The sequence below is a fragment of the Ochotona princeps genome, chromosome 14, assembly GCF_030435755.1.
Source record: "Ochotona princeps isolate mOchPri1 chromosome 14, mOchPri1.hap1, whole genome shotgun sequence".
Taxonomy (NCBI): Eukaryota; Metazoa; Chordata; class Mammalia; order Lagomorpha; family Ochotonidae; genus Ochotona; species Ochotona princeps.
In genome coordinates this window covers 16113589-16123307 of record NC_080845.1, presented here as the reverse complement: position 1 = coordinate 16123307, position 9719 = coordinate 16113589, and positions in this window count along the sequence as shown.

The window sequence follows — 9719 nt, the reverse complement described above, 5'->3', positions numbered from 1 at the left end:
CAGGGAATCTAGACATCAGGAACCTGAGGGATTCAGGTACGGTACTGTCTTGCTCTCTATCAAGGTCAGTTTATGGAATGGCTAAGAGCTCCCAGACACCAGTAAATTTTCTTTTTCCTTAAACCGCCCAGAGGTGGGACTCTGCATCTTTGTAACTATATGATTCCAGTAGGAATCTTGGCTTTCCTTGGCAACTATTAGCCATCCCACTCTACAGCCTCCACTCCCTGACCCCGTCTCAGCAGCCTGACAGCTGCATTGCCTCCTGCATTTAGAAAGGGAATCTCAGACACCAATAGCAAAGGCACTCCCTGGAGGAGCGGAGCCCAGACCGACAATGAACCTGTGCAAGTGGAGAGGCGTTCCACACTTAGCAAAAGCCCATTCCATGTTCCTCTCCAGCGCTAACTGTTCTTAGCTTTGTGTCTATTGCTAGCTAAATGGTGATGAAATTTCCATCAGGCTCTTGATGGGCTCGTAGCTTGGGCAATGGTGCTTTTCAAAAGAGACAGGAGTCAGACGTTGTGAGCTGAATGTACTAGGAACATCTGCAGGCAGGATCAACAGCTCTCTGAAGGCCTGTCGCCGTCTCAGAGATGCCTGGCTTCGGACAACTTTTTCTTTCCTTTGGCAGTGGGGACTGCTTTCTGTAACTGGCATTTCCACGTGGCAAGGGGGCTTTGAATGATTGGGAGTGGTGTTGGGGAGGAGCACTTAGCACATTGGATTGGCTCAGATTTCAGCCCTCTGATACCTGCAGCTTAAAGATTTCCTGCAGGGCTTTCCATGCTAGCAAGTTCCAGTTCTCATTCCCTGCAACGTTCTCTAGTGAGCAGGTTTAGAGAAAGCAATCATGATGATTGTTCTAAAACTGCCCAGTGCCAAAGGGTTCCATTGGAGAATCATGGGCATGAAGTATCCAAAAGCCACATTTCTCTGTCTTCCAGAGGGCTTCCCATCTGTCCACTCCCCAAGGTTTTTCCCCTTCCAGTCTCTGAAGCCCTTCAGTGGAACCATCCCCCTCTGACCATGATCTACCCAGAATTACCTTTGCAGAAACAGAGACCACTGGGGAGCAAATACGTGAAGCCGCTGATCAATACAGTGTAACCTATCTACTTTTCTTTTAAGAAAGCCAACTGAGGTATAGAGAAGGCAAATGAGTTTCTCAAGTTTACCCAGCAAGTCCAGGGCTTAACAGCTGGGGCACAAACCTGGGAGCTGAATGGTGAAAACTCTTCCTGCATATGGTCTCATTCCTGCATTCTGGGGGTGAGTGCTCTCTAGTAATGAGCTCACTAACCCCCAAGTTGGACTCAGCAACATGCTGTCTGTCCTGGCAGTTAGGAAGCTGCTGCCCACTGGGTAAGGGAGGGGTTTCTTCCTGTTTCCCCCACCCTCACCTATGAGGCTGTTAGATTTGTAGAAGAGGCTTGGAAATTTAATGATTGCTCAGCTCCAGCATGTACGAACCAACTCCCTCTTCAGGTGGGGTGAAACTGAATGGTGAGCACCTTTACCACCTCCACCCCAGCTCTTCCCTCTACCTCTGCCTTATGGTGTTTCACAAGCTCACCTGACCACACGTGACTCAGAATAGTGCTTGCCAGTCCAATGTGTTGGCACTAGTGAGTGATAGAGCTCACAACCATTACTCAGGGGAGGATGGAGGTGAGTCAGCCTGCAGAATTCCTTCCCCTAGTCGGCCACTGTACTTCAGACTGGACCAGGAGACAGCATAATAACAGCTTTGGGCTTGCCTCTTAAAAACAGAACCAGTGGAGTCTGCAGCTGTGGGAGGAAAAGGCCTGAGGGTTCAGCCTCGCTAGGTGGGATGCTGGCTCCTGCTTCATCCATCAGTGACTGGAGACATTGGTGTGGGTTATGAAAGGTGGGACTTCCAAGTCTTCAAAAGGTTGTGATGTAAACCAAGGACACACCCTACATACACACATTTCTGCAAGATCTTCCCTATGATTTCAGAGGATGGGGATTATGGAATCCCCTGACATTCAGCTGTTGGCGCGTGGCAGAGCAAACTCGGTTCATTAAGTCTATGAAATGGGTTGGCTCTGCTTACAATACAGCTTCCTATTAGTGCACAACCTCCAAGGCAACAGGGATGACTCAAGGACTTGGGTCCTTTTCACATACCAGTAGACCTGGATGGAGTTCTTGGCTCTTGGCTCCAACCTGGCCTTGCTCTGGCTGTTGCGATCATTTGGGGAGTGAAGTAGCAGAGATGGAAGCTTTTTAATTTATTCAAGAAACATGGCTCCAGGGATGACCACTCCGTATTCAAAGTGCAGTATTCCTGGAAGCAAAGGGCTCTCTGCCTGGGGTGTCTGCCAGGAGGGTGTGGGCACTGGAGATTCAGATGCACTGAAGACCTGACAATCAAGGAGAGACAGATGGTCATGGTTGGCTGAACCGAGAGCCATTAACCATCTCTCCACCCCTTTCCCTGGCTTGTTGTAAGGGTGAGAACTGGCATGATTTGTGAAAACATTGGCTCTTGATGATCAAGCTCAACCTCCCCCTCCTTTCCCCTCCCTAGGAGTGTGGTGGAACTGAAAGCTTCAACCATTTGATAATATAGCTAGGTCCTCTGGTGGTCGGCACCCAAATTGTGGCTTGCTGGGCACCACCAAAAAAAGGCTTTGTAGCACACATTTTCATATGTGGTCTAGAAGGGCTCTCAAGGAACACTCAAAGATGCTCCTATTGCTCAGCAAATCCTGAGGGGTTTAGGAGCCCCTTGCCAGGAACCAGAATAAAACTAAGACTAAGTACATATTTCTTCTATCACACATTATTTCCCCAAATTCCTATGAAGAAGTCTCAACTCCTTGTGTTATAAATAAGGTTACTGAGACTATATTCAGAGTAAAAGAGGGACATAAACAAGGACTGTCCGAACCAACTTGGGATGCGTGGTCACTTTAATAGAGAAACAGCTGTAATTTTTCCAATATGTAATTTTTCCCTGTTCCCTTGCCTCTCCTACTAAATTGTACCTCCTATGACGTCATTCTGGACACTTTTAACATAGGTCAAAGCCATGACAGACTGGACCACAAAGGTACAGGGACATAAGGAAAAATGGGTCCCCTTAGCTCTCAGAGTAGGCTGGATAGGGCCCGAGACAGTCAGAGCTCCTGGCCTGCTGCCTTAGACAGTATGTGTTCAATCAATGTCATCCTTATCTATGAGAGTTGGAAGCACTGCTTCAGATTATTAATAAAGTCTCATTTTGGCATTTAAGACTGAGCCCTGCTCATTCAATTAACTCACTTGAATTCCAAATGCAATGAAAACTCATTTGCCCTCTCTTGTGTGCTGTGAGTTAAGACCAGGAGCTCCCTCTGGAAAGACGAAGAGAGCCATGGACTTGGCAAATACAGCAAGTGCTGGAACTCATCCCCTTCCACTCCTCAGCTGAGCACAAATTCTTTGCTGTTCTATGGAACAGGACCCCATGGAAAAGGCGCTGCAGAGGATGCCGTGTGACCATGGTTCCCTGGAGCTGTGCAGTGCTATTGTCCTGGTTGCTTTCTCTCCGATAAGCCTCTTAGGCACCATAGCAAATGCAGTCAGTTCTGCTATACCATGACAGACATGTTCCCAAATGTTACCGTGCTGATGGAAGGCATGTAATTAAGAGCCACAGGGCTCTAGGCAATGGGATTAGGTGCAATAGTCAGGAATCTTGGCAGCAGCACCACATCTGAATTATTACATAGTAGTGGAAGAAGGGTTGTCTGAACTCTGAATGTCACACAACAGGGGGTTAAATATGGCTCACAACACAATGGGGAAGTAAGGCAGCTGGTTGATATTTAAAGTATGTACATGGGTGTGTTTCATGTATTGCTATTCATGACACCAGATTTTATTGGCATCCTATGATCATGGAAGACAGTGTTGGCTAGAGAAATTTCCTCCCCTTTCTGTGTTGTGGAAACAACTTTTTCCAGAGACCCACACTTCCCTTGAGACTTGCAGAAACTTCACATCCTTAGCCCTTCTCTGCTAATCTGTGACAAGACTGGGTATAAATCCTCCACATTCTCACTCTTCACCTCATAAACAATGAACTGAAACCTCTGGCTCATGAACCAGAGCCAAAATTCTTGATATCCAAGTTTGATCAAGCTTCTTGCCTTCTCTGAGGCCCCTGAACCTTGGTACACTCTCAAACTGGATTCTATCCAGACCCTCCTTAATCATCCTCCTGAGGGTCACTCACATTCTGTGCTCCCCACCACCTGTCACACAGCCGGCCCCTCATGCCACTGCTCAATATGGACTCCACATGCAACAGAAAAGCCTGACCCATGAGATGCTGACAAGACTTGAGATTAAAAGGTTCCGCCTTCTGTGAAGGCTGTCCTTTCTCCCCACTCCCTTTTATACAGATTCTTTCATATGGCAATCCCCTTACTTTGGCCAGATTTGCTCTTCACTTGACACTAGGTAGCTCAGTTCAGCTGGGTGCAACTCTCTGCTTTCACCTGATGGTGGCTGGTGGATGAAGTCATACATAAGCAAATGCAAAATTTGCATTGTGCTCTAATCGTTCCCTAATAAATTACTTCCTCTGGAACAAACTTGCATTTTAAGAACAGCTATGGAAATAGAATTGTTCGCTATCTGGGCTAGCCATTTGGAACCTTAGTGGTGGGTACAGCTGTTAGCATACCAGGATCCCTGTTATATGACGGTTCTTTTAAACTTAGGGAAAGAAAGATGACATGTAGGTGTTTAGTAATTTACTCATTTTATGCACATATGTGTGTGTATTTGAAAAGGAGAGAGAGAGAGAGAGAGAGAAATAGAGAAATATTGGGCTTCTTCCTCTGCTAGTTCACTCCCCAAATGATCACAATAGCCACACAAGGTCAGGTTGGAGCCAAGAGCCGAGAACTCCATCCAGGTCTCCCAGTGTATGAAAAGGACCCAACTCTGCTGCTTTGCATATTGTGCACTAGTAGGAAGTTATATTGTAATTAGAGCCAAGGATTTGAACCCAGGGACTCTGACACAGGATGTGTATATCCCAAGCAGCATCCTAACTGTTCTGTCTGACACCCAGTTTGGAAGGTGAGTGTTTTGATAGTTTGCAAAAATCCATGATCTATTGGTCATTTCCCACCCTAATCTTTGAATAAAACTTTTCTCCACAGGGCTTCCTATGAGAATTGATGTCCCATTTATAAAAATTGAGCAACTTGATGTGAGAAGGTATGAAAAACCCCCAATTCCAGGATTTTCCTCTTAGAGGGAGGGAAAGTGTTGCTGCTAACTGCATGCACGTTGAAGCAGGACCTGGACCAGATTCCTGCCTGTGACGTTCAAGACTAGCTCAAAACCTGATCCACTCTGGCACCGAGGTGTGCCTGCTGGGAAGAATTAAAATGCACAGAAAAGTGAAGGAAAGGCGGAGCAAAGCAAGCAGGAGGGCTTGCCGAGTGTCTCTTGAGTGGCGCTAAGGCTGCTCTCCTGCCTGGCACCAGTTAAAAATTTCCAATTTCTCAGCCCCCTGCTCCAGTGATTTCCAAAATCATCAAACTTCAGAGCACGTTTGTGCTCAGTTCACTGACTTGATATTTTTCTAATTTCTGTGTTTGGGTGTTTTTGCCTATGTCATTGTCAGTGATGTGGTTTATAAATGGTTGGGCTATTTATTCTCAAATGTGATTCCTCTGGGAGTTTTAAAGCTGTTCAAGACACAGACAGGCACAGTAGGGAAAAATGAAAACATTTCAGCTTCATTAAGGGAAATTTATAGCTTGCTTTAAGGTTGCCATGGTGACCAAAAAGCCAGGAAGTATTTGTAAATGCCCGATACCTATGGAATGTCTCAGGTAAAGGACGGAATTACATTTATTAACTGCCAACTCTGTATGTGCCAGGTTGTTTATTTCATTGATTTTCCTACTTTATTTTATCCTCACAAATACCCATGAGGTACATAGTATTATCTCATTTAGAACTGAGGAAATAGGTTCCAAGCTCTGGATCATTTATTGACAACCACACAGAATCAACCTGCACTCAGATCTGTTTGACCTTAAGCACCCATGAGCTGGACTTTTTAAGACTGTAAGGGACTTTATGCCTCTGTTAGCCAGGTGGTAGAAATTACTATTAAACCACACAGATAGGGCAGGTGTTTGGCATAACAACTAAGTCTGTGCTTGGAATGCCCGTACCCCATTTGGAGTGCTTAGGTTCAACTCCCCATTCCTCTTTCATTCCAGCTTATTGCTAATGCAGCCTTTGGGAGGCAGCAAGCAAGGAGGGCCCTAGTACTTGCGTTCCAGCCACCCACGTGGGTGACTTGACTAGGTCTCAGCTCCCGGCTTTGGCTTTGTCCAGCCATGGCTGTCGTGGGCATCTGGGGAGTGAACCAGCACATAGATGATCTTTGCTTGTCTATCTCAGTCTTTCAAAAAATTGGGAGTAGAGAAATAAAATTAAAATGAACTGCATGGACAGAGTGACACTGTGAGGGAGGCATATCAGTGGGAACGTCCAGGGTCTAGCCTCCAGGGTCTAGCTCCTCTGTCGCTCTTCTCTTCCTGTAACTCTGGTGCCTTCCTTCTGTGCTCCCTGGAAGAACCGGGCTCTTCTGGCTAGCTGCGATTGTGCAGAATGAGGGACGGCCAACAAAGGGCAGCTATCTAGGAGCTCTATCTTTGCTGACCAGTGGAGTCTGGTGACTGGTGTGAATTGACCTTAGTGCAGAAAAGGCTGGCAGAGGACTGCAGCTGGGATCTAGGATGGGAGGGTGTCTCACCACAGTCCCTTCTTATTTCTGGCTTCCCTTTCTGCTGTTTCAGTTATCTGTGGTCAACAGTGGGTCAAAAAAATGCTGAATGGAAAATTCCTGAAATAAACAATATATACATCTTAAATTCTGAACGCATGGTGAAATGTCACACTATACTGCTCTGAAACAAAGCAGATGATCCAACTTTGTCGAACCGTCAGGAGGTCAGTAGTGGCCTAATGCTTCATTGGGGGACCCAAATCCTTCATTTGACTTCATCTCCTCATGTAGTCATCACAGCATCTCACATTATTACAAGCAGGGTGAGTCCAGTAAACAAGACATTACAAAGACAAACCAAAATGCGCACAGCTTGTATCACATCTTACTATTACATTTATTCTACTTTATTGTTTGTGATTGTTGTTAATCCCTTACTATGGCCGATTTATAAGTTAAGCTTTATTGTAAGTGTATATGTAGAGTTACAAACTTAGTATATTTGAGCCTTGGTACTATTTGTGAGTTTAGGCATCCATTAAGGATCTTCAGACTTAAACACTGAAGATAAGAGGGGACAGCCATGTCGAGCCAATTGCTGTAATGCTCAACTAGAGTTCAATTTTCCAGGGAAAATCAAGGGCAAAAGCTGCCTCGGGGTTATCCCATCCCAGAATGGAAGGAAGCCAGGTGTTTCTAAACCAGATCCCTGGTCCAGAGTGCTCCCTGGGGGTGCTGATTTCCAGTCACTTTCTTCCTGCCCTGTTCCTGGGAAGAACTTCCTCCTTCAGTTCTAGCGGGAGAAAAGCTTCCAGCTGGCAAGCAGAAATGGAGATGATGGCAGCTGGAAATGTTATGTAGCCCACTTGCTGAAAGGTCCTAGGGAGTCTAGTGGGGGCAATGATAGCTTCAGTTATGTCAGGGTTGCAGGGTCCCATGAGGAAATGTGCAACCCTGGGTGCAAGCACTGCCCCTCGCTACTCCATTCCTAAGTGAGCTGAAGCAGTGTCAGATGCTGAGTGAAAGCTCCCTTCTTGCAGCCAAAAAGAAAACTGTTTTTTCTGGACTTAGCACTGCTCCTCACTGCTGTCACCAACTATGGGGCAGCTTTTCCTCCCCTTAAGCAATCCTACAACTTCCTGGCCACCAACTGCATGTCTAACAATACAGTTCTAACACTCACTAGCTGGAGTAACTATGGATGTCACAATGAAGGGTGTGGTCCTACAGGACTGTCCCTAGCCCCAGACACCAGTCACAAGCAGTGGATTCCCCCATACTTCTGTCTGATGCAGCTCTGACACAGGGTCCCCAAGACTCCCTTCCCCAATTCATTAACTTATTGGGATGTCTTGTGGAGCTCAAGAAAACACTTCACTTCCGTTTACTGGTTAACACAAGCATATGGAAAAGGACCCAGATGAATAGTTGGGTAATAGATGTAGATGAGGTCTGAGCAGTCCTGAGTACAGGAGCCCCTGTCCCTACAAAGAGGGGTAGGATGCCGCTCTCAGGGTATCTGAGTATGGTCACCAACTCAGACCTCTCTGAATCCCATGCTTTAGGAAGATTCCACGTGAGTTTTGGCTCAATGCTTACCCTTTTTCCCCTTCCTACAGGATAGAAGTTAAAGTTAAAATTTCCAAGTTTCTAACTTGAGTTTAATTTTTCTGATAGTCTGTTTCTATCTTTGTGACTGGCCATGGGCCACCACCCCCAGGCATCCCATCTATTAGCCTTCTGAATGACACTTTTATCACTCTGGAGGCCTCAGTACTTTAGAAGTTTTACAGTAGTGGTACGCACAAGAAACTAACTTGCAATTTAGTACAGTAGCATTCCATTTCAGAGTTCTGGCTTCAGTCCTGGCTACTCTGCTTCTGATCCAGTTCCCTGCTAATGTGCTTGAAAAGCAGTGGAGGATCACTCTAAAGTCCTCAAGTCCCTGACACCCATGTGGAAGAGCTAGATGGAGTTCCTAGCTCCTGCCTTCAGCCTGGCCTAGGAGGAGTGAATCAACAAATGAAAGGTTGGTTTTCTCTCTCTGGATTTTATATAAATAATAAAAAGATTGAAAATGCTCTGTATTAGGAACTGGAGTCAAAGATCAAATATTGCAGCAAAAGATGCTCCTAGAAGCTGCATCACTCAGGAGATTACAGAGACTTGGGGACTGTGTGAATCAGGAATCATATATATGTATATGTTATATACATATTCAATGAAATGATTATTATTTTCACTTATTGTTTCACTTGTAAGAAATGATCTCTCACTCCTCTTTCTTGGTCATTTCAGGCTGATGTTCTTTAAGAATGATGTTACATCCTAAAAAGGTAATCTTAAATTGAATACATCAAGTCAAAAATATGTTAATGCCTAGATAGACCTGTCCAAGATTAGGACATTTTAAGGGAACTGTTGTAAGTCCAGGACTGTCTGTGTTTAGAGTGGATGATACATAAAGGGCAGTCTATGGCTCACAGCTTTAGAGGATGGCAAGACCACGGTCAAGGCAGCAGTGGATCTGGCATTTGGTAGGGGCACTCTGCTTCCAACATGGTACCTTCTATCCATGCCCTGGTATGGTGGAGGAGACAAGGTAGCTCTCAGAAGGCATCTCCTGAGACAATCCTCCCTAACACCATACCTTGTGACACCATCACATGGGGATTAAGTGTCAACATGTGCCTTTTGGAGGGAACATGAATAGCCAAACTATAGCATAATCCTTTCCTGGGGCCACACTGTCCAAATATTCTCATATTGAAAATAGAGTTTCTGAGGTCTGGTGCAATGGCTCAAATGGCTAATCCTCCCACTTCAAGTGCCAAGATCCCATTTGGGCAACCAGTTTGTGTTCGGGTTGCCCCACTTCCCATCCAGATCCCTGCTTGTGGATTAGAAAAGCAGCAGAGGATGGCTTAAAGCCTTAAGATGCTGC